At 35.6% G+C, this 25,843-nt stretch overlaps 1 protein-coding gene and 1 non-coding gene across 4 annotated transcripts in view; one reads left to right on the plus strand and one right to left on the minus strand.

The window, feature by feature from the left end:
- SRBD1 (S1 RNA binding domain 1) overlaps positions 1-25,843 on the plus strand; it is a 213,504-nt gene that overhangs the window by 70,930 nt on the left and 116,731 nt on the right. The gene's annotated exons all lie outside the window — the stretch shown is intronic.
- LOC147915975 (U6 spliceosomal RNA) lies at positions 24,766-24,872 on the minus strand. The gene has a single exon (XR_015553703.1). It is a non-coding gene; the product is annotated as a U6 spliceosomal RNA (small nuclear RNA).

A 25,843-nucleotide genomic window follows, 5' to 3' on the forward strand; every position in this document is an offset into this window, starting at 1 on the left:
CTAGGAGTGGAATAGCTATGTTGTATGGTAGGTATATATTTAACTTAATTAAATGCCAAACTGTTTTCCAAGGTGGTTGTACCATTTTACATTCCCACCAGCAGTACATCAGAGTCGAGATTTCTCCATATCCTTGTCAACCTGCTTGATATGGTCAGTCTTTTAAATTTAGCTCTCCTAGTGGATGTGTAGTAATATCTCATTGTGGTTTTAATCTTCATTCTCTAGCAATTAATGATGTTGAGCATCTTCATTTGCTTATTTGCCATACATATATCTTCTTTGGTGAAGTATCTATCCAAATCTTCCCATTTGAAAAAGTTGGATTGTTTTTCTTCCTATTTTTGAATAAGTCTTTTGTGTTTATTCTGAATACAAGTTCTTTGCCAGATACTTGTTTTGTAAACATTTTCTCATCCTCTCTAGCTTGCCTTTTCATTTTTTTAACATGGTCTTTTGAAAAGACAACATTTTTAATTTTGATGAAGTTCAATTTATCAGTTATTTTGTATAGTTCTTGCTTTTTTGTGTCCTAGTTAAGTAATGTTTGGAAAAATTAAGGTCACTATGATTTTTGTCTATGTTTTGTTTTAGAAGTTTTATAGTTTTAACTCTTTCATTTAGGTCTATAATTCATTTAAAGTTTATTTTTATATATGGTACGAAGTTCTTTTTTTTGCATAAGGCTATGGATTATTCCAGCACCATTTTTTGAAAGATTGTTCCTTTTTGCATTGAATTGCTTTGATATCTTTGTTGAAAATCAACTGACCATATACATGTGGACCTATTTCTTGTCTATTCTGTTTAATTGATCTATATGCCTTCACACAAATATATGTATCTTTAATTAATACCACCCAGTGTTGGTCTGTGTAGCTTAATGAGTCATGAAATTATATAGTGTAAGTCCTTCAATTTTGTTCTTCTTTTTCAAAATTGTTGTGGCTATTCTAGGTATTTAGATAAATCTTAGAATCAGCTTTTCAGCTTCTACAAATGGACCTGCTGGGATTTTGATTGGGATTAAGTTGACTCTACAATTTAATTTGTGGAGAATTGACATCTATCCATTTCATTTTTGTTATATTTTTCATTTCTGGAAGCTCTATATTTTTTTCTCATCTGCTTTATCATTCTTACAGTTTTTTATTTTTCCTGAATATATTTTCAAACCTGTCTTTCATTTCTTTAACCATAGTAAGCATTGTTATTTTACAGTCTGTGTGCTAATTCTAACATCTAAAATCCTTGCAAGTCTGTGTCTGCTCTCTGTTGTAACTACTGGTTCTGCTTTGTGGTGTTTTGTTTCCTTTTCCGTTCAGTTAATTTTTACTGAAAATCCTTATTTTCATGGGACTTTATCTGTGGGAATTCATGGAGGCCTGGATTGATTGTAAGTTACTTCAAAGAGGATATGCTTTTGCTTCTGCTAGGCTCCTATAGACTCTATCAGTTTGGGATCACTTAAATTAAATTCTAGGCTTGAGTTTTCTTCTGGCTTCTCCAGGTAGTGTGAATTTAGGCTGCAAACTAGAGAGATGGCGTATGATTCCATATTTTCATCAGAGATTCTCCATGTGACAAGGTTTGAGATAGTCCATTTTCATTGCAATATCCTGGAGGTAGAGTATAGTCAGTTTATTTCTCTTTGACCCTTATACAGAGGGTTTAACCCTTTGGGAAATCAGCTTATGTGTGTGAGGATAGTTGGGGGAATCTCTTATTAACACCCATCTTAGATGGACCCTGGGTTTTGTCTTAAAAGTCCTCTAGTTCTGTGAAGCTCTGTGAGGCCATGAAGATAGAAAATAAAATTCGTCTGATTCAGCAGATGTTTGCAGGTGAAAGTCAGCTTTAGAAATCAAAGTTCCCACATTTACTTCATTTGTTTTTAGCTTGAGTATTTCTTTCTTGCCAACTCATTGATGCATTTAAGAAGATTAAATTTTATATCTTCTTAAATTTATTTTTATTTATATCTAGGATTTTTAGTTGTTGTCAGTAAAATGTTGATCCAAGTAGCTAATCTTCCATATTACTGGGAAACAAGGTCATTACTTGATTTTCTGTTTTTAATCTACTTCTAATTTAAAGTTTGGTATTTTCAGACATCAAAGACATAGACCATAAGGGAAAATTAGAAGATAATAATTTTTTTTTTTTTGGGGAGGAAGATCAGCCCTGAGCTAACATCTGCCAATCCTCCTCTTTTTGCTGAGGAAGACTGGCCCTGGGCTAACATCCATGCCCATCTTCCTCCATTTTATATGGGATGCCGCCATAGCATGGCCTGACAAGCAGTGCGTCGGTGGGCACCTAGGATCCGAACTGGCGAAACCCGGGCCGCCACAGCGGAGCGCACGCACTTAAGCTTGTGCCACCGGGCCGGCCCCAAGAAGATAATAATTTTTAATCATCTCAATTTACACTTTTGAATTAAGAATTACATGTTTCTTTTATTTGTTTCCTCTGAGTCTGAATGGCTATAAAACGTGTGTGACACAACCTTTGTTATCTGGCAATTTAAATTTTTTTTTTTTGAAGTATACCCAAAAGAGAGATTTTGAAAAATCCAGGAAAATACAAAGAGGAAAATAAAAATCATTTGTAATCTCACCACTCAGATAATGGTATTAATATTTCTATGTATTTTATTTTAGTTATTTTACTTGAGTTATTTAACTTATTTAGTTATTTTACTTTATTTTACAAGCATTTATCACATGTAAATGTTTAATTGGATGAGATAGACTCAATAAGGTGCAAGAAGAAAACAACTTTTTATTTACTATCCCACTCCTTATTCAACTCATGTTTGGAGTAGTTATTTTTATTCCTGGTTGAAATAGTGGATAAGTCTCAGCCTTTTCAGTCCCTTTTAGTCATTAGAACAGTCTCATTTCAGCAGTTGAAATATCTTCTCTAGTGTGATAATCAAAGCTTCAAACGATGTAAATGAAGTTCCCTGGCGGGTCTGTTTCACTCTGGGAAACTACTTTACTATAAGGGTGGACAGGGGCCATGGTTAGCTTCTTCTCTCTTTCTCTCCTTGTTATTCTCTTACTCTCCGTCTCATTAACTGAATTTTCTGATCCCTCTCAGTTGAGTCCTCAGAGCTGAGAATAGGGAAAAGGAACATAGTCTTAGGAAGTGAGGACAGTTGCAGTCTGAAGATAGAACCCTGCAATTGCTGATTCATTTTGTCGTGGGGTGTTTTTGAAGAACTTTTGTTTTTGTTTTCTGAGATATTCCCCACCAGGATCCTTGAACCACCATTTCTGTGATTTGGCAGATATCGTCTCTGGTTGACCGGTTATGACTTTTCTTCTCCAGACCGGGCATCGGGCGGGCTGCTCTTGTCTGGGTCACACTGTTACTCAGTCCTCTTAAACAGAATCTCTTTGAAGCTGCCTCATACTCATCCAGCAGACCCATTGGTTCATACATCCTTGCCTACTCTCAAAGGAGGATCAGCAACTCATCCTTAGTACAGCTCTTTCCTCTTTTTTATTCTCTCTCTCTCCTATGCTTGTGTTTGTATCTGGTCTCTTTCTTATGTCATTGTCACATATTGGTCTCAGTGAAGCCCCTGTCATTTGGCATGGTGAGTGGAACACTCTTCCCCATGAGATGGTGGGGCAGCAGGAGAAATGCCACAGCATTCTACAACCTTCTTAAAGAAATTTTCTCTCCTAACTCAACTCCCTGCTGTCCCTCTCCTCAAACATACACTCATTTTATAGGACAAAGTTGGGTGATTGCTAATGTTGGCAAAGCAGGCCTTTGGAGCTTTAGCCAAAAAAAAATCCCATTACATGTGCTTTCATACAATCACTAAAGTATTGTTAGCACCCAAATTATGTGGCACCTACAGAACTATGTGCTAGGAGTAAGAACAGGGAACAAGACAAAGTACTTGCCTTCTTGAAGCTTTTATTCTAGGGGCAAAAAGATGAATGTGTGTGTGTTTATATATACTATGTCAATTAGTGATAAATTCTATAGAGAGAATTAAAAGCAGGGCAAGTGGATAGAGAGTGACAAGGAGTGCCATTTTTAAGTATCTATAGATACAACAAATAGTCTTATCTCTATCTGTTAGTGATAGGAATTCTATTCGTGTAGTATGGTATATGAGATGTATTTTAATCAAACCATCCAGGCTGAAGTAAAGTGTGATGAATTTGTGTCCTTATTTGTCCTTATCATCCAGATTCGTGTCCTCATCATTCTCATTTTTCCATGTCATATGAGCTCTCTGGAGCCATGTGTTTCAAATTGTAGGTTGCAACCATTGGTGGAAGATGAAATCAATGTAGTGGGTCCCAACTAGCATTTAAAAAAAAAATTAAATAGAAAATAGAATGCATCCCATGTAGTAAGGCTAAGTATTGTTTCATGGATATTTGTTTTGGTTACATATATGTATTATGTATTGGGTTGTGATATAATGTATATTTCTCTCTGTCAATGATGATCAGAAAAGTTTGAGAAACATTGCTATATGAAATCCCATTTTGAACTTCTAAAAATGCAAAGTTAAGAGAAAAGATTGTAGAAGTCTCTAGTGAGAAGTTGGGAAGCTCTTAGAAATACAATTCAGATTACCTTATAAAATTGCTAAATATCCCTTGAAGAAAGAAAACAGGGCAGTAGCTCTCAACACACTGGGATATGTGAGCTGGAGTAATGTGCTCTACTAGTGAAATTACAAACCACAATCCTTTCACATTCTCTGGAAAAAGTTAAATTAATGGATAGAATTTTCTCAATTAAAATTCCTCATGTCAGGAGGCATCACAATCCCTGACTTCAAAACATACTACAAAGTGGTAGTAATCAAAACAGCATGGTACTGGTACAAAAACAGACACACAGGTCAACGGAACAGAATTGAAAGCCCAGAAGTAAAACCCCACATCTACGGACAGCTAATCTTCAACAAAGGAGCTAAGAACATAAAATAGAGAAAGGAAAGTCTCTTCAATAAATGGTATTGGGAAAACTGGAAAGCCACATGCAAAAGAATGAAAGTAGACCGCTATCTTTCGCTGTACACAAAAGTTAACTCAAATGGATTAAAAACTTGAAGGTAAGACGTGAAACCATAAAACTCCTAGAAGAAAATATAGGCAGTACACTCTTTGACGTTGGTCTTAGAAGGATCTTTTTGAGTACCATGTCTACTTGGGCAAGGGAAACAAAAGAAAAAATAAACAAATGGGACTTCATCAGACTAAAGACCTTCTGCAAGGCAAAGGAAACCAGGAACAAAATGAAAAGACAACCCACCAACTGGGAGAAAATATTTGCAAATCATATATCCAACAAGGGGTTAATCTCCAAAATATATAAAGCACTCACACAACTCAACAACAAAAAAACAACCCAATCAAAAAATGGGCAGAGGATATGAACAGACATTTTTCCAAACAAGATATACAGATGGCCAATAGGCACATGAAAAGGTGTTCAACATCACTAATCATCAGGGAAATGCAAATCAAAACTACACGGAGATATCACTTTATACCCGTTCGAATGGCTATAATCAAGACAAAAAATAACAAATGTTGGAGAGGGTGTGGAGAAAGGGGAACCCTTATACACTGCTGGTAGGAATGCAAACTGGTGTAGCGACTATGGAAAACAGTATGGAGATTTCTCAAAAAAATAAAAATCAAAATACCATACAACCCAGCTATCCCACTATTGAGTATTTATCCAAAGAACTTGAAATCAACAATTCAAAGAGACTTATGCTCCCCTATGTTCACCGCAGCATTATTCACAATAGCCAAGACGTGGAAGCAACCAAGTGCCGATTGACTGATGATTGGATAAAGAAGATGTATGTATATATAATGGAATACTACTCAGCCATTAAAAAAAAACAGAATCATCCCATTTGCAACAACATGGATGGACCTTGAGGGTATTCTGTTATGTGAAATAAGCCAGACAGAGAAAGACAAACACCATATGATTTCACTCATATGTGGAAGATAAACTAACACATGGACAAAGAGAACCGATTAGTGGTTACCAGAGGGGAAGGGGGTTGGGGGTGTGCATAAGGGGTAAAGGGGCACATATATATGGTGACTGACAAATAATAATGTACAACTGAAATTTCACAATGTTATAAACTATTATGACCTCAGTAAACAAAACAAAATTCCTCATGTCGAAGAACACTTTCCAAATACTTTTTAACACATTTCAAAGTTTTATTGTAACCTTGTTGCAAGGGAAAAGGCTTCTAGTAGGCCAATTTAGAGATGCACTCTTGGTAACAAAATTTTATAGAAAAAAAAGAATGTAAGATAATTACATTAGAAGAAAAACAAAGAAGTTTGGGTGGCTTGTTTGCTAAGTCATTGATAACCATTAAAGCATATCAGAAAATGGCTTAAGCGTTCTATTAAGAATGCTTATTTTTTTTCTAGAAGAAGGCTGTGAATTACATTACACAAGAAAAGTTCTTTGCTAAACCAAGTTTGGATCGATTTTTATTTTACACTCATACATTTTTCTTAATTTTTTTATGTCTGCTGGTATCTAGTATTTGATTTAGCTCTTGTATATTTAATCGTATTGTTTAAAATACACATATTCCATCATGTGAATAGAGCACATTGACTTCCAGGGGCTTTGCCACCAGGGAAAGATTGGGAACTAAAAGTAAATCAGTTTGTCTGTATTGGCTATGAACTTTTGGTCAAGTGTGGATTTTACAAGGACATATACAAAGCTGAAAAAAAAGTGTAAATAACCAACAATGTGTGCAAGAGAAGAGTCTCTGATGTGCCAAATATAGTACTGGAAGACTAAAGCTTAAGGCCTGAATCCCTGCCTCTCCCTGAGTGCTAAGTATAGCATAAAAGGCTTATCATGATTATCTTAGGAAAAAGAGTTTGAAAAGAGATCCTACTACTTGTAGATAATGTCGTCATCCTAACCATTGGCTATGAGAAAGTAGAATTGCTCAACTCCTCTTTTAATTTGTGAGATAGAATGATTTGGGGGCTGAAAAGATAGGATAAACATCAACAAAAGAAAACTGGAAAGTAACTAAAATAAGGTGATAGTAAGAGAGCTTCTGTTTCTTGTCTTATCTTGTGGCCCAGATGAAACCATTGCTGGAGTTCTGGGTGGACTTGAGAATATAGTTTTGGTACCACTGTTGGTAATTATTGAGAAATGGTGGAAACTTGGAGATGGGCAGGTGTTATTTTGACGTTCCAAGAGGGAAATAAGATAGGTTATGCAAATGACTGTTAAATTGATCTTGATCGGGATTAAATTATGAAAGGATGGTTTATGTGCACTTAGCAAGGGACAGTAGAACAATAACCACTGGAAGTCAGCATGAGTTTCTTATAAATGAAACATTTTCTTCTTATCCCGTTTCATTTTCTATTAGGAAAACTAGACTGGTAGACACATCTGGCTCTCAGCACAGCTTTTGATAGTCTCTTGGTACTCTTATGGAGAAACTAGAGAAATGGAGATTTGGTTATGTGGTTCCCAAAAGGATGTTGATTAGCTGATGCATTGATGTCTGGTCTGAGGACTCTAGTGGCATGCCATAGACACTGTATATTAGTTAACATTTTAATCGCTTTTGTCAGGGTTTGGAGGCTTGCTTTTGTAATTTGTGAGCATTAAGGTATATTAGAATCAGAATCAGCAAAGTTTTTGAAAAATTTAAGATTGTGGACCTAATCTAACAAGTTGAACTGTAACAGAGATAAATAACTTTTGTGATTCTAGAAGGAATTTTCCTTAGAGGTTTTTTTTTGTTTTTTTGGTGAGGAAGATTAGCCCTAAGCTAACATCTGTTGCCAATCCTCCTCTCTCTCTCTCTCTCTCGCTCTCTCTCTCTCTCTCTCTCTCTCTCTCTCTCTCTCTTTTTGCTGGGGAAGATTGGCCCTGGGCTAACATCCATGCCCATCCTCCTCCACTTTATATGTGGGACACCTGCCACAGCGTGGCTTGGTAAGTGGTGCATAGGTCTGCGCCTGGGATCCAAGCCTGCAAACCCCGGGCTGCTGAGGCGGAGCACGTGAACTTAACCACTATGTCACCAGGCTGGCCCCTTGGTAGAGTTTTGATGGGATGATTTCTAAGCTTTCCTTGAACTTTAACCATTGAAGATTCTATCAGAATAATGTACAGTGGGTCTTCCATGCCCTGAACCACCTGGACCTATTTCTTTTACTTTGGTTTAAGGAAACTTACTCTCTAACAAATCAATAAGCTTAGCTATACAACTTAAGATGTATATAGCTATGTAAAGTTCATAATGTTATAAAGTTAAAATTGTTTATATAGAGGAAAAGTCATTGTGGTGGTTGTTTATTTCTGACCACTGCAGTAATTTCTATTTTATATGTGGAATATAAAATCAATTTCTTTGTATTTAAACATCCTGTCTCCTCTATCTGCAATTTCTAGTGGTGATGAAGGCCATGAATTAGCCTTGGAACTTGGGACAGCTGAAATTGTTTTTTGGATATTAGTGTGATTATTATGCTTAATGACAACTTAAGGTGATAAGGTATTTGTCTCATTTCTTTCTACAGTGATGGCTTGAGGAAATGCTGTGATATTCTAGGATTTTCTTGCCTTTCACCTATTGATACTCCTCTCTCCATTTCTGTGCCTAGACTCTTGTTTATAAGGATTCCTTTCTGGGATGTTTGTGGCACTAAGTAAATTTAAAAATAAAACTGTTTTACAGCCAATATAATTTATATTCATTTTGCTGAAATGGCCAGAATATTTTAAAAATATATATTTAAATAGACCATTTCAGTGAGGTATGTTGGAAAGAAGGCATAAGGAATGAATAATTATGGGGGGTGTGTGTGTGTGTGTGTGTGTGTGTGTTTGGTTTTAAAACACTATTTGGATTTGGATTCAGTTTGACAGTTTTTGATCAAAATAAAATATGTTTTACGGGTTTTGTAACCCATGTGTTTCTGTGTCCCTAAGTCCAATTTAAATATCTGCAGGAGATACCTCAACCCCCCCTTAACTGTAGCCCCTCTTGCAGATCTTTGTTTATTGACTTAGATTAGAACTGGCCTAGAGCCCAGTGATGGTCATTTCTCGTCTTAAGGTTTTTGGTTACAAATCTGCTTTTGTTGCCAGATCCAATAAAGATTCTTGATTGTTTTTGTTAGTTATATTACAAGTTCTTGCCAAAGATACAATGTATTATAACTAAAACAGATGTTCTGTTTAGTGTATTTGCTGTAACAGAACCTAAAATGTAAATTAAACAACAATATGTTCAGTATTAATGTAACAATTGATGAACTTGGGGGTTTTATGTGTGTTTTTGATAACCTTTAGAAATAGAAGAAATAATGCTATATTTTGAGCTGTTGTTTTACATTTTTTCTCTATCTCAGTTCGTGTATGTACAGTTCTGTGTATGTGCAGTTTTACACTCCCAGATCCGCCTCCAAACCAACATTTTACTTTGATCTTGAAAGCGGAGTGGAGTTCATGAATTTCATACGTCCATAGTCCTATTATTTCTTAAAGTACATAATCAGATAAACAGTATTTTCTGTCATAGAGACAACAGTTGAGTAGAAAAGAATAGTTTTTAAGATTCTAATGCTTATAAATAGGTGGGTGAAGTAATTATACATTGACCTTTCTGTAAATGGTGTACTTGGTGAAGTTAGGAACCATATTGTAGGGTTGTAGTGTAGATCTTTAGGGACTTTCAGTAGCTGTCTCTATGATTAAGGCCCAGTTCAGTCTTGATTTATACTGAATTCTGTGTTGTAGTGAACACAGAAGTGTAGTAAATACAAGATTAATATATTTGTATTATGTAATTTTACCTCTTTTTTGGTCAGAGTTCCTAGAATAAAGTAGATGTGTAAGGGATAAGAGTGCATTATCAACAAATTACTAATGGAATGAGTTTTACCTTGAGATTGTTGTTTCTGACCTATTCTCATTCATATTTTCCTTTTTTCTTTGGCATTAAACAGCTTGCTGTTTTCCCTCACCTTTGGCCAACATTTCAAAAAATGTACTCAATTGATTATTGGGGAATATTTAAATTTTTTTATATTAGAACTGTTTGGGTTGTACAGAATCAGTCTGGTTCTGTCTCTCAATTGCGTTAGAAGAATGCAAAATTACTAGAATCCTTTGTTGCTGAGATCCTTTTCATTTGGTTATATAGGATTTGAAGATTCTGGGGCCAGAAATTGATATTTGCAAATAGTAGTTCTTGATTCACCTTATTTGTGTTTCATATGTTTTTTTTTGGGGGGGGGCGGGCTTTTAATTCTAAGGTATTTTATGTGGCTAAATCTTTTTATTATGCTCTCCTAACTTATTGAAATACCACTTTCAAGTTCCCCACATCCGTACATTTCTAAGGTTACACCCAGCTTAATTCCCATTACTTTTCCACTTCACAGCACTTGCATTTTGAAGGGACCCTAACATTTGGGTTCACATTATGATAATTAGGTTTCAGGGGCATGGGGGATTAAAGATGTCTCAGCTCTAGTTGCAGAATAAAGTTCAGAAGCACTTGTAAAACTTGCCTGATTGGTGGGTAGAGGTGCTTTTATTTATTCACTACTCATGCAGCATTAATCCGTATTTCATCAGGTACCTACAGTGCTGTAATTCTAGATGTGACCTTGGGACTTGATTTACTTCAGCTCCGTTTTCTTTATTAATGTGCCATGAAAGAGGTACATGAAAGATAGCCAACATCAAAGTACCTTTTAAAGTAAAATAGTTGATAGGAATTCCCTGGTATTTAACACTGTCTGTCAAGTGTTTCAGCTGGTTTGCATCCTTTCACAAGCTATTGCTTGCTGCACTAAAAGAAATGTAAAGCAGTTGTTTCAAGTCTTGGAGTTGGGGGGTGGTGATTATGGTGGTGGTGGTGGTGGTTGGGTGGCAATAGTTAGCTAGAGAAGAGAGTAAATGTGAAGTTAAGAACATATTCTTTTTCAACTGTGCTCCTCCCAAGATGGTTTGTTTTGTGTTTTCCTTTGGGTTGGCAGTCTTTAGTCCAAAGTGGTGCTTATGATTAGAGTGAGGAGGCACTCATCTTCGTTATAAGAAGACTGAAGAGGTGGCCAAAGAAAATTCATCAAACCTCTGTGAAAGAAAGAATGAAAGCCAATGTCCGTATCTTATTTAGAGATTGTTTAACTGGTTTAACTTCACAGCCTGTTTATTCTTTACTGAGCCATCTGAGAAAAAGCTTTTAAACCTAGTAATGTGGGAAACTGAGTCTTAAGAAGAACAAAGGGAACAGGGCTCAGAGAAAGCTTGCCATATGTATTGTGGAATATTTATTTTCCTGTAGATGTGTGTTTTAGAGGCTATTGTCTCTGTTCTAGGCTGAATATATGGGGTAGAGCTTCTTGTAGCTCAGTTTTGAAACTCTGATTCTTTCCTCATTTCACAAATATCGATTGGCTGTTTTTCCCTACTTAAGAGAAAATATTTAAAAGCATTTTGTTTTTTAGATAATCACAAGGATTATCTGTGGATCTATTCCTATCATCTTTACCATAGAACTTTCTTAATTTAAACAGTGAAAAATAGAAATCACAGGATGTTTTAGAAAATGAAATTTACTTGCTTTCAAATTTATACTTTATTTTCAGCTTACTAACGTGACTTTCACTCGTGGAAGTCTTTTAAAATCTATTGTAGTAAAAACTTTTTTGATGTACAACTAAACAGCATATTGTTTAGGGATATGTACTTATTTAGTAAAACTACAAAGAAAAGCAAGAGGTTTATTAAAAAGAAAATTTAGAAGTCATTATTAACTCTATGGGGAAAATAGATGTAGGCTGAGGACCACAGAAAACTTTACCAGTATTGGTAATGTTTTAATTTTTAAGTTTGGTTGCGAGTTGTTATTATTATGCTTCAGGCTTCACCTCTATTCTACATATAGTTTTGAATATATCAGATATTAAAATGGTTGAAAAAGATGACATAGAGAACTCTGAAGAGACAGAATCAATGAAGGAGGCCCAACATCCATCCCAAAGGTATTTCACAAAGAAAGGAAAAAAAAATTTTTGTAATTAGTATTTGTTAAAATATATTTGTGTAGTATTAAAATGCTTTAAAAATATCCTGTTCTCTTTTTTTTTTAAACTAAGAAGTATGATCATTATTTATAGGCAAAGTTAAGAATTTTTTTTTTTTTTGAGGAAGATTGACCCTGCACTAACATCTGTTGCCAGTCTTCCTCTTTTTTTCTTTTTTCCCCAAAGCCCCAGTACATAGTTGTGTATCATAATTGTAGAGTTGTAGCTCTTCTGTGTGGGACACTGCCTCAGCCTGGCTTGATGGGCGGTGAGTAGGTCCTTGCCGAGGATCCAAACTGATGAACCCTGGGCCGCCGAAGTGAAATGCGCGAACTTTACTGCTACGCCACTGGGCCAGCCCCTCCTGTTGTCTTCATATTCTGTAATTTTGTTTGCACTTACCTGCTTGACTAACTTTTTATTCATATATGGTAGGAAAATAAATTTCAACCCAGACCTGGACTCAGCAATTTATTGAACTAAATAAAGTTTTTGGCCTGTAAAGTATAAGAAACAAACTGTACAACTGACATAGAGGAATTTGATAATAGCCTTTTCTTTTCAAGGAAAGCAGATATTTGAGACAGTCTGTCAACATAGAATGAACTACAGAGGTTTCCTGAAGGGAGATAGCTTAGTATATGTGGGGAATGAGCAGTGTATGCAGTTTATTTGGCATTTGAGTCTGTGATTAAGGAATAAGGTGGGAGAGGTACGTCTTGTCCATTTGTTGATATAGGAAATGCAGAACTTCTTGCTGCCACTGCCATATGCTGTATATAGCTCACCTCTGGCATTTGGAAGAGTGACCCCTGGGGTTGAGAGAGGTAGATATTAGGAAATAGGTAGTAGAATGGAGACTGGAAGATGTAGGCCACGTTTTCCTTTAACCTCTTTTTTCCCCTCCCCCTTCAGAGTTAACAGTATCTTCTTTTGCATGTCAGGTATGTTCCTTTAATAATTTGATATGACCCATCATAGTCATAGGGAATTGGGAGACAGTGAAGCGTGATGCTACCAAAAAATCATCAAGATCTTACTTCACAAGCATTTTAGCTTTCCCGAGGCAGAGAGTTGTGGAGTCCTTTGGTTGGCATAATGACTCATGCTTTGAAAAAAATTTTTTTTAAGGTTCTGATGTTTTGTGTATCATATCTAATTTAGGACTAGTATAGTTAAAGCACGTGAATTGACTCTGATATTGTATATTTAATCATTCAAACATATTAACTATAAGTTAGTCTAAAGCTTGATTGATAAGGGTCAACATAGCCAAGCATCGTAAGTGATATGTATCAGTTACTTAGTAATAAGCAGTTTGAGCTTGTGAATGACTCACCAGCCTAAGCAGTTGATCAGTACTTTTTTTTCTTTGGTGAGGAAGATTAGCCCTGAGCTAACATCCATTGCCAATCCTCTTCTTTTTGCTGAGGAAGATTAGCCCTGGGCTGACATTTGTGCCCATCTTCCTCTGCTTTATATGCAGGATGCCTGCCACAGCATGACTTGATAAGCGATGCGTAGGTCCGTGCCTGGGATCCGCCCCACGAACCCCGGGCTGCCAAAGCAGAGCACGTGAACTTAACCACTATGCCACCAGGCCGGCCCCCCTATTTTCTTTTTTATCTCTGCTTCTTTACTGGGGGGCCCCTACCTCTCAAGCCCTTTGGGAGATTCTATATCTGGTTTTAAATAGGAAATGCTACTTTTAAATGGTTTAGACTTTGGTGGGAAAAGTCATAATTAAAATTTCTACTAAGAAATCAGTCTCCTTTCTATTTTAGTAAATTTTTGTTGGGCACACAAAGACTGGAAAGATGTTAGGGACTCCTGCTCAAGTTTTCAGATTTGGGACTTGACATTTTTCTCATTCATGGTTTTTGGCAGGGAGGTATAAATGAATAAAGAAAGCAGACCTGAGAATCTCCCAGGAACATGTTGGGCTTTTGAAGTATCTTAGATCTTTCAGGTGTAAGTTGCTTCTGCTCTTCTTCATTTTCTCACCATTTTTTTTTTTTTTATCTTTCTTCTGGCCACCTTGCCTTAGTGAGAAGTGACAGGTTTGTGTTAAGTGGAAAAATGTAAAATGTATCTGTCTTGTTGAATTTAATATCTTGGCGGAAAGCTTGTCTCCAAAATCTAGTGTATGCACAGCGTCCTTTTTTGGTATCACACAGAAATGAAATATTTCGTTTAAATTCCCCTCCACTATTAGAAGACTGAGATCTTACTGTAGTATCACAGTTATTTTCATCCTCACCAAGATGTTTAGGAATCTTCTAGTTTTATTGGATAATTGTCTTCCTCTTTGACTATCAAAATTCATTTGTTCATTCAACATATCCAACAAATTTACTCATTCATATTTAGCAAATACTTATTGAGTACCTGTGCTCAACACTGGAATCAAAGATTTATATAAAACCTTATCCAGTGGCCGTTTTATGTCTAATCCAGCAGCCTCTTCTAAGCTCCAGCTCCTCTGGACTCTTTTTCAGTTTCATATACTGATGTTTCTCCCACCCTTTTTGATAATCTTACTTCTGCTTCTGGGGTCCATTGTTTCTATGCATCCTTGCACCTCTTCTTTGCTCTTAAACTTAGACAACATTTCAAATATTTTCTTCATTCCCTTTGTCTTCTCTATATATCTTTCTTTCCATGATAATTTCTTTAGTCACTTCTGGAGCTTCAACTTTTGCATCTCTGTGGGCTCTAAATATACATCCTTAGTTTCAAGTTCTCTCCAGAGATCTGGACTCAAATTTCAGTGGCTTGCTGCCAGTCTCTTGAACATCCCTCTAGTGCCTCAGATTCAACCAAATTTAACTCTTTGCCTTGGTCCCCAAACTTATTTTTCTTCATGTATTTTTTGTTCTTTTATAAGCCCCTCCTTTGTTGATGGGCCAGCAATTCTCTTGGGCACAAAATTGGTTATCTTTAATTTCTTATTCTGTTACATAGTCCATTCAAACTGCCATCAAGTCCTGTAGATTCTTCCTCTGGAATGTTTCTCCTATTTCTTTCTTTCTTTCAATATCCCTGTTTGCCAGTCATCTTCCTTTGAGAGTTTTAAGACTTTCATGAGCTGGCCTCAAGCTACTTTTCCAGTATAATCTTTTGATACTTCCTTCTCAACCTAAGACATGGTGTTCATCATTCAAGCATTCATAATCCGAGCCTCCCTAGTTACCTTTACGTTATGCCATTGATGCCATCCATTCATTAAGGAATCATAAAAACTTATACATATAGTCAACAATTTATTCATTATAAGAATTATCACAGTTATAATTTATAAGCCTAGATTTTATTAAATATAAGCTAAAATAAATTCATTTTCAATATTTTGTTTTATTTTTCAAAGTAGTCTCATTTAAATCTTCCCCTGATCTGTTCCTATCATTTACAAGGAAATTTTGGTTCCTGTTTTCAGTGGATTCCACTTAAGTACCCTTTCCCATCATACCAAGTATCCTCAGATATCAGTAATTCTCATATGCCAGGTAAATTGGAATATTTGTTTTTGAACATACGTGGGTTTCTTTTTCTACCTCTTTTGTAGTTAAGAGCACAGGCTGCGGAGCCAGGTTCAAATTACAACTTCCTCCCTTACTACCACAGTGACTATGGTCAAGTTGCCTAATCTCTGTGTGTCACTTCATCTCTAAAATGGGGATAATAATAGTATCTATTATAGGATTTTTGTGAAGATTAAATGGAGTAATACATTTAAAAATACTTAGAATAGTGCTTGGCACATAGTATGCAGTCAATAAACATTAGCTGCTACTATTTTTATTATAACTATTAAATGTATTATAATAATAATAATTATTATTGTTCATATTGTTTTCTTCCCTTGGAATACCCTTTCCTCATCCTCTGCCTATCACAATCTTACCTATACTTCAGGGCCTGTCTCAGGTGCCACATCCTCCATGAAATTCTCTGAGGTGTCTGCGGTTGGAATTAATCTCACCTTCCTCTGTGATCCTATAAAACTTTCTATGTACTCTACTATGACACTTAAAATACAGCCTTCTTTATACCATACCTATTTGTGTAACTGTTATTTGGAAAATTGTTTATGGCTAGGGAGGCATTGTTGTTCATCCCTTTAGAAGAGTACCTTGTTCATTGTTTTGTCTGTGCTGGTACTAAAAGTTTGAATTGACTTAAAATTAATCAACTCCTCCACCCACCTGCACATACATATGTGGAAAGTGTGTATATAGATTTATGTACACACATAACCCTTCTGTTCCTAAGGCGCTCCTGTAGGGGCTATGGGGGATATAAAAAATAAACCTTTCCAGATTAAAACCACGTGTTATTTACACATTAAAAAAATTATCATACAAACAAAATAGAATGTATAATTTAAACAATAGTGATTAAATGACCTGTGTCCTCACCACTCAACTTAAGACATAACATTATCAGTACTTTTGAAGCCTCCTTTCTTTCCCTCCTTCACATCTCCCTTCTCCCTCTCCAGGTTGCTCTCATGTAACTGTGTGTTAATAATTCCCTTGCTATTTTGCATGATGGCTCCTTTGTGTAAATAGAATCCTATTGCATGTATTCTTCTGTGAGTTGCTTTTTTTTTTTTTTACTCAAGACTATTTTATAGTTTAATTTATTTTGATATATATCCCTATGATTCATTGATTTTCAGTGTTGCATTACATAATTGTACAATATTTTTCTATTTTAGAGTTGATGGACATTGGGGTTGTTAACAGTTTGTTGATTTGGAAGTCTCAATTTGTTTATTTTGTTTAAATAACAGCTTTATTGAGATATAATTCACACACCATACAATTCACCCATTTGAAGTGTACAATTAAGTGATTTTTAGTATAGTCACCTGTGCTACCATCGCCACTGTCAATTTTAAAACATTTTCATCATCTCGAAAAGAAATCCTATACTTTTTAGCTATCACTCCCTATATGCACCCCCTCCCCACTGCCCTCTCTCCTCCAGCCCTAAGCAACCACTAATCAACTGTCTCTGTAGATATCCCTGTTCTGAACATTTCATATGAATGGAATTATACTATATGTGGTCTTTTGTAACTGGTTTCTTTCATTTAGCATAATGTTTTCAAGATTCATCCATATTGTAGCATGTATCAGAACTTTATTCCTTTTTATGGCCAAATAATATTCCGTTGTATAGATATACCACATTTTGTTTATCCATTCATCAGTTGTTGGACATTTGGGTTATTTCCACTCTTTGGCTATTGTGCTAATACTGCTATAAACATTCATCTACAAGTTTTTGTGTGGACGTATGTATTCATTTCTCTTAGGTATATATACTCAGGTGTGAAATTACTATGGTAAATCTATGTTTAGTTGGAGGAACATAATTGTTGAGGAACTGCAGGCTGCTTTCCAAGGTGTTGGCAACATTTTTCATTCCCGGCTGCAATGTATGAGGATTCCGACTTCTCCACATCCTCGCCACACTTAGTATTTCACTTTTTGATTGTAGACATCCTAGTAGGTATGAAGTGGTACTTCATTGTGGTTTTGGTATGCATTTCCTTGAAGACTAATGTTGTCGAGCATCTTTTTGTATGCTTATTGGCCATTTGTATATATTCTTTGGATAAATGTCTATTCAGATTCTTTGTTCATTTTTTATTTAGATTAATTGTCTTTTAATTATTGAGTTATAAGAGTTCTTTATAAATTCTGGATACAAGTTCCTTATCAGGTAGATGATTTGCAAATATTTTCTCCTATTCTATGGGTTGTTTTTTTACTTTCTGGATGATCACATTTGAAGCACAAAAGTTTTCAATTTTGATGAAGTCCAATTTATCTGTTTTTTCTTTTGTTGGTCTTGCTTTTGCGGTCATATCTAAGAGTCCTTTGGCAAATCCAAGGTTATGAAGATTTACTCCTATGTTTTATTCTAAGACTTTTATAGTTTTAACTTTTACATTCAGATCTTTGATCCATTTTGAGTTAATTTTTAAATATAGTGTAAGGTAAGAGTCCAGTTTCATTCTTTGTTGTTTTTTTTTTGTTGTTGTTGAGGAAGATTTGCCCTGAGCTAACATCTGTTGGCAGTCTTCCTCTTTTTTTGCTTGAGGAAGATTAGCCCTGAGCTAACATCTGTGCCAGTCCTCCTCTATTTTGTGTGTGGAATGCTTCCACAGCATGGCTGATGCGTGGAGTAGGTCCATGCCCGGGATCTGAACCTGCGAACCTGGGCCGCTGAAGTGGAGCACGCAGAACTTTAACCACTCGGCCATGGGACTGGCCCCCAGTTTCTTTCTTTTGTGTGTGGCTATCCAGTTGTCCTAGCAACATTTGTTAAAAAAGACTATTTTTCCCACCACCATCCCACCACAAGGGTGGATGATCTTGGCACCCTTGTCAAAATCAGTTGACCATAGAAGTGTAGGTTTATTTGTGGACTGTCAGTTCTATTCCACTGATCTATATGTCTGTCCTTGTGCCAGTACCACACTGCCTTGATCATCATTGCTTTATAGTAAGTTTAGAAGTCAGGAAGTGTGAGTCTTCCACTTTGTTCTTCTGTTTCAAGGTTGTTTTGGCTATGTAGGATCCCTTGTAATTCCATATGAACTTTAGATTCAGCTTGTCAATTTCTACAAAGAAGTCAGCTAAAATTTTGATAGGGATTGTACTGAATGAGTAGATTGGTTTGAGGATTATTGCCATTTTAACAATGTTAGGTCTTTCAATCCATCAACATATGATGTCTTTTTATTTATTTAGATCTTCTTTAATTTTTTTCAACAATGTTTTATAGTTTTCAGAGTAAAAGTTTTAGTTTTCTGTTGTTAAATTTCTTGCTAAGTATTTTATTCTTCTTGATGCTATTGTAAACAGAATTTTCTTGTTTCATTTTTGGATGGCTCATTTTAGGAGTATAGAAATACAATTGATCCTTGTAATTGATCTTGTATCCTATAACCTTGCCAAAAATGTTAATTAGTTCTAATAGTTTTTTTATTGTTTTCCCTAGGGTATTCTCTATATAAGATCACGTCATCTGTGAATAGAAATAATTTTACGTCTTCCTTTCCAATTTGGATGTATTTTATTTATTTTTTTATTTTATCATTTTTCCCAACTGCTCTGGATAGAACCTCCAATACAATGTTAAATACAAATGGCCAGAATGGAATCCTTATCTTGTTCCTGACCTTAGGAAAAACCATCCAGTCTTTCACCGTTAACTATGACGTTAGCTGTGAGTTTTTTGTATATGTCTTTTATCTGGTTGAAGAAGTTCCCTTCTAATCCTACTTTTTAAAGTGTTTTTATCATGAAAGGATATTGGATTTTGTCAGATGCTTTTTCTGTCTTTATTAAGGTGATCATATGAGTTTTGTTCTGTTATATGATGTACTACATTAACTGATTTTTGGATGTTGAACTGTGCGTTCTTGGAATATGTCTCACTTGGTCATGGTGTATAATTCTTTTTATATGTTGCTGGATTTGGTTTGCTAGTATTTTGTTGAGAATTTTTGAATCTGTATTTATAAGAAATATTGGTCTGTGGTTTTACTGGTCTGGTTTTGGTATCAGGCTAATAATGGCCTCATAGAATGAGTTGAGAAGTGTTCCTTCTTCTTCCATGTTTTGGAAGAGTTTGTGAAGAATTGGTATTAATTGATTTATTTTTTTTTTAATGTTTGGTTGAATTCAATGGTAGAGCCACCTGGGCCTGGGCTTTTCTCTGTGGGTAGTTTTTTGATTACTAATTAAATATCTTTTTTTTTTTTGAGAGGAGGACCAGCCCTGAGCTAACATCCAATGCCAATCCTCCTCTTTTTTGCTGAGGAAGGCTGGCCCTGGGCTAACATCCGTGCCCATCTTCCTCTACTTTATCTGGGACACCGCCACAGCATGACTTAACAAGCGGTGCATCAGTGCGCGCCCAGGATCCGAACCCGCGAACCCCAGGCCGCCGCAGTGGAGCGTGCGCACTTAACCGCTTGTGCCACCGGGCCGGCCCCTAAATATCTTTATTTTTTATAGGTCTATTCAAACAGTCTATTTCATTTTAGTCATTTTCAGTAGTTTATGTCTTTTCAGGAATTTGTCCATTTCATCTAAGTTGTCTAATTTATTGGCATACAATTTTTCTTCTTATTTCTCTGTAATCATTTTTATTTTTGTGAGGTTGGTAGTACAAATCTTCCTTGACTTACGATGGGATTATGTCCTGATAAACCCATCCTAAGTTGAAAATACCGTAAGTCAAAAATGCATTTACTACACCTAACCTACTGAACATCATAGCTTAGCCTAGCCTACTTTAAACTTGCTCAGAACATTTACGTTAGCCTACACTTGGGCAAAATCATCTAACACAAAGCCTATTTTATAATAAAGTGTTGAATATCTCTTGTAATTTATTGAATACTGTACTGAAAGTGAAAAACAGAATGGTTGTATGGATACAGAATAGTTGTAAGTGTGTTGGTTGTTTACCCTTGTGATTGCATGGCTGGGAGCTGTGGCTTGCTGCGGGCTGCCCAGGATCATGAGAGAGGATCATGCCGAATGAATATTGCTAGCCCAGGAAACGATCAAAATTCAAAAATGGAAGTACAGTTTCTACTGAATGCATATACTTTCGCACTGTCGTGAAGTGAAAAAATTAAGTCGAACCATCATAAGTTGAGGACCATCTGTAATGTTGTCTTTCTGTTTCTGATTTTAGCAATTTAAATCTTCTTTCTTTTTTTCTTGTCAGTCTAGCTAGTGGTTTGTCAATTTTGTTGATATTTTCTAGGAACCAACTTTTGGTTTCATTGAATTTCTCTATTGTTTTTCTCTTTTCTGTTTCATCAGTTTATGTTCTACTCTTTATTATTCTCTGCTGCTTGTTTTAAGTTTAGTTTGCTATTCTTTTTCCACTGTCTTAGGTGGGAGGTTAAGGTTTAGATTTGAGGTCTTCTTTTTTCGTATAGGCATTTACAGCTATAATTTTTCCTCTAAGCACTCTCTTAGCTGTATCTCATAAACTTTGGTATGTTGTGTCTATTTTCATCCATCTCAAAGTATTTTCTAATTTCCTTTTTGATTTCTTCTTTGACCCATTAGTTCTTGAGTAATGTATTGTTTAATTTACCTATATTTGTGAATTTTCCAAATTTCTTTCTGACTTCTACTTTCATTCCATTGTGGTTGTAAAACGTACTTTGTATTGTTTCTATCCTTTTAATTTTTATTTATTAATTATTTATTTAATCACCAGCACTGCTTTTTAAAATTTTTTTTACTGTAGTATACATATTATTTATCATTTTAACCATTTATAACTGTACAATTCAGTGGCATTAAATACATTCACAATGTTGTGTAACAATCACTGCTGTCTACATCCAAAACTTTTTCATTATATGCAGCAAAACCTTTGTATCCATTAAACAATAATTGGCCCTATCACCCTCTCCTCCCACCCCTGCTAACCTCTATTCTCCTTTTGTCTTTATGAATTTGCCTATTCTAGGTACCTTATGTAAGTGGAATCATGCAATATTTGTCCTTCTCTGTCTGGCTTCTTTCATTTAGCCTAGTGTTTTCAGGGTCCATCCATGCTGTATCATATATCAAAATTTCATTCCTTTTTATGGCTGAATAATTTTCTGTTGTATGTATACATCACATTTTGTTTGTTCATTCATTTATCGAGGGACACTTGGGTTGTGTCCACCTTTTGGCTATTGTGTGTAATGCTCCTATGAACATTGGTGTAAAAATATCTGTTTGAGCCCTTGCTTTTAATTCTTTTGGATTGTATGGTAGTTCTATGTTTAAACTTTTGAGAAACTGCCAAAATGGTTTCTATAGTGGCTCTACCATTTTACATTCCTACTAGCAACGCACAGGGTTCCAATTTATCACATCCTTGCTAACAATTATTATTTTCTCTTTTTTTGATTATAGCCATCCTGGTAGATGTGAAATGGTATCTCATTATGGTTTTGATTTGCATTTCCATAATGACTAATGATGTTGAGCATCATTTCATGTGCCTGTTGGCTGTTTGTATCTCTTTGGAGAAATGTCTATTTATGTCTTTCACTTATCTTTAAAGAGGGTTGTCTGTTTTTTTGTTATTGAGTTGTAGGAGTTCTTCCTATATTCTGGAACTGGCGCTTATTTCTGCTGCTTCTCTAGCTCTCTAGCTTTATGGCTGCATCCTGGTGGTTAATGTGAAGATCTTATACCTGTCATTAAAGATGCCAAAGGCAAACTGCACTTTGGCAGTGTGGACAGGTGCAAATCTACTTTCTCACAGGGTTTCTGGGATGGAGGGGTCTCTCTTCCAGATGCTTTTCAATAAAACCAGATTCTTAGCTTGAACAGATATATTCCTGCAGGCATGGGCCTGACTTGACCCAGCAGCAGCACAGAAGTGTCACTGGGGCCACGAAGCCTGCTGCTGCTGTCTGTACTGCCAACTGCTGACCACTTGTTGGACCCTCCTTGACTGACATCTGGAAACACTTTCTTTTGACTGGTAATTGCCTAGGATGTAATTTTCCATTCTTTTTCTTTTGTCTTTTCTGTGCCTCATGTTTTAGATATATCTTTTTTAAACATGAAGAGCAACTTTATAAGGTTGTTGCAAGGATTAAATGAGTTAACGTATGACAGTATTTAGAAGAGTACTCCACTGCTATATAGCAGAGGCAAATTCCATCCTCTCTAAAGGAAAAACACACTAAACCCAGGCATCAAAGATTTTTCTAGAGTTAAAATTCCAGGGAAAATGAATACACGATTTAAAAAAAATCACATAATGTATGTGCTGGAGTAAGCAGAAGTAACAAAATCTGTTTTTGAAGCAGCAAACATGCAGTTGTTGGAATTATCACATAAAGAATATAGTGTATGTATGTTGAATATATTTAAGGAAGTAAAAGAGAGTATGACGGGGGAGGGAGAGCACAATGAAAATCGTGCTTAATGAAAGATAACCTTATGAACATCTTAAATGGCCACCTGGGCCCTTGGAAGTGCAGCAGGCCAGATGAACTCTTTGTTTCTTTTTTGCTTTGATAGAGGCTTTCCTTTCCCTGGGCCAATGGAGGCCAAGGTTTAGTTTGAAAGGGGTGGGGTGTGAGGTGAGGTGGCGGTGAGGGCAAAGGAGTACCCACGTTGTGCCGTTGAGGACCCTTGAGTATGGGAGTATGGTAAGGAGGATAAAGTTGTTCCCTTTGTCTTTTCAGGAATAACTGACACTTGCACTTATCTATATGTGAGGAAACAAAACATTTTGTTTTCATTTTCAGTGCCCTCCTTTAACTAGGATATATCTAGTCATTACCTCTTTTTCTAGCCTTGCTCATTTTCACTGAGCTCACTGTGAGAAAGCCATAGAGAAAGCCCAGATCTACCATTTCTCTTTGAGCAAAATGAGATTTAAATAAATTTTTTTAGTTGTAAAAACTAAAAAATATAAATGCTTTGGCAGTTTGTAAATTGACTCATTAGTGTAAATAGAATACTAGAATCAGATATTTGTGTTTAAAAAGATTTAGTTGGCTCGAATACAGCTGTGTCTTTTATATAGAAAAATTTCAGGTCATTGTTCTATGATCTGTCCTTTTGTAAACTATTCCTTTATAGTCGGTTGAAAACATAAAGAAGATGTTTCCTTGGTTGAGTCTTAAGAAAGCCCCAGATGTGTTGTAAAAATGTAAAGTGGAAGATTACCACCTACCTCATCCTTAGCTGTGGTTTCCAAACGAGGCACTGTGGATTGAGGTGATGGGGGGCATGATCTGGGGCTTTGAGACCTCTGCCAGTCCCTCAGTTCTTTCTTCCCTCTCCCACTGCACTCACAAACAGCTATAGGTTGACAAGTGCTGCCAGCCTAATTTGGAAATTACTGTACAATGCTGTTCTGTCATTTATTCTACTCAAAATAATCTGATAGAGCAGTGCTCAAGTAAGTCGGGAGGTGTTGTGGGCGATAAACTTAAATATTCAGTTGATTCCTTGAAGAGTTAGTATTGCATAGAAAAGCCAGATTTATGGATCTAGATTAACTTTGATATTTTACTAGTTTTATGTATTCAGGGGAGGTACTTAACTTTTCAGTTTTCCTGCTTGTAAAAATGGTCATGGTGATAATACTTAACTCATAGGGTTATTGCGGGGGCTAAACATATTGTATTTCAGTGAATCTAAGATGTTATCAATTTGAAAATACCATTTTTTGTGTACCTTTAAGAAAAAAATCTGCCAATTAAATCATGACATTTTTCTTTCTCATCACATAGAAAGAGCTTTTTGAATTATCTGAACATAAATTTTTTACCCTAAATTACTTTTGTATGAACATAAAAAGTCAAATATAAAATTCATCATTATTTCTGAAACTCTCTATTCAAGGACTTAATTCAGAGTTAACTTTTATATGAAATCAGCAGGAAATTTCTGACTAATTAATGCTCAATGAATTAGCTGTAGACCTGCTCAAAGTTTGTCACACCAGCCTCTCATTGCTCTGAAATAGCTATCCTCTATTTTGAGGTGTTTAGCAGTTTTTTCTGCTTTAGTTGCCTTACATAACCTACTTATTTTTTTAGATTTATTTATCACAGCATATTATTATTATTATTATTTTTTTTTTTTTAAGTATGGAATGCTTCATGAATTTGCGTGTCATCCTTGCACAGGGGCCATGCTAATCTTCTCTGTATGGTTCTGATTATAGTATATGTGCTGCCGAAGTGAGCACTTATCACAGCATATTATAATGAAAACTCTCACTAATATAAAAGTCAAGTCCTAATTGAAATTAAACATATTACAAAGCAGTGTGACACTCACAAAAATAGGAATAGAGATCAACAAATACAATAGAAAATGCCAAAACGGAGGTAATTATTTAAAAGATAAAATCAGCATAGCAAAGCAATGGGAAGAATATGTGGTTTAATAATGTTTGAATTGATTTTTTAAAAGTTTAAATAATATTTAATGCTGATGATTGTGTAATAAGAGAGATACTCTCATACCTCATATACTGTGTATGTATGAGTTACTGTTTATGAATTAATACAGCCCTTCTTGAGAGCTTTTTTTTTGTGGAAATTTGGGGGTTTTTTTGCTACGGTGTACCATTATTCAATCAGTGTATACATTTTTAGCTATTGGGTTTTATACTTTTTTTAATTTAAGGATTAGTAAATATTTACTAACATGTGAGTTCCATGGGTGCAGGAGAATTTTGGCTATTTGTTTACTGATATATCCCTGGGACATAGAGCTGTGCCTAGCACATGGTACTCACTCATGTATTTTTGACTAAATGAATGGATTCTGTATAACCAGAACACATGGATTCTAGTATATCTTATTTTGCATTTACATTACCAGAATGCCTTCCCCTCCAGGATGAATTTAAAATTCCTTACAGCATATATACGGTGAAAATACTTAGTTGGTTTTTTTTTTTTAATTAAAACTTTATTTTTTTTGAGCAGTTTTAGGGTCACACTAAAATTGAGGGGAAGTTACAGAGATTTCCCATATACTCCCTGCCCCCACACGTGCACAGACTTACCCATTATCAACATCCCCCACTAGAGTGGTACATTTGTTACAGTTGATGAACCTACACTGACACACCATAATCACCCAAAGTCCAGAGTTTACATTATGGTTCGTTATTGGTGTTGTATATTCTGTGGTTTGGACAAATGTATG

The sequence above is a fragment of the Ceratotherium simum genome, chromosome 11 (assembly GCF_057802395.1).
Source record: "Ceratotherium simum simum isolate JZ-2026a chromosome 11, ASM5780239v1, whole genome shotgun sequence".
NCBI classification, from domain to species: domain Eukaryota; kingdom Metazoa; phylum Chordata; class Mammalia; order Perissodactyla; family Rhinocerotidae; genus Ceratotherium; species Ceratotherium simum.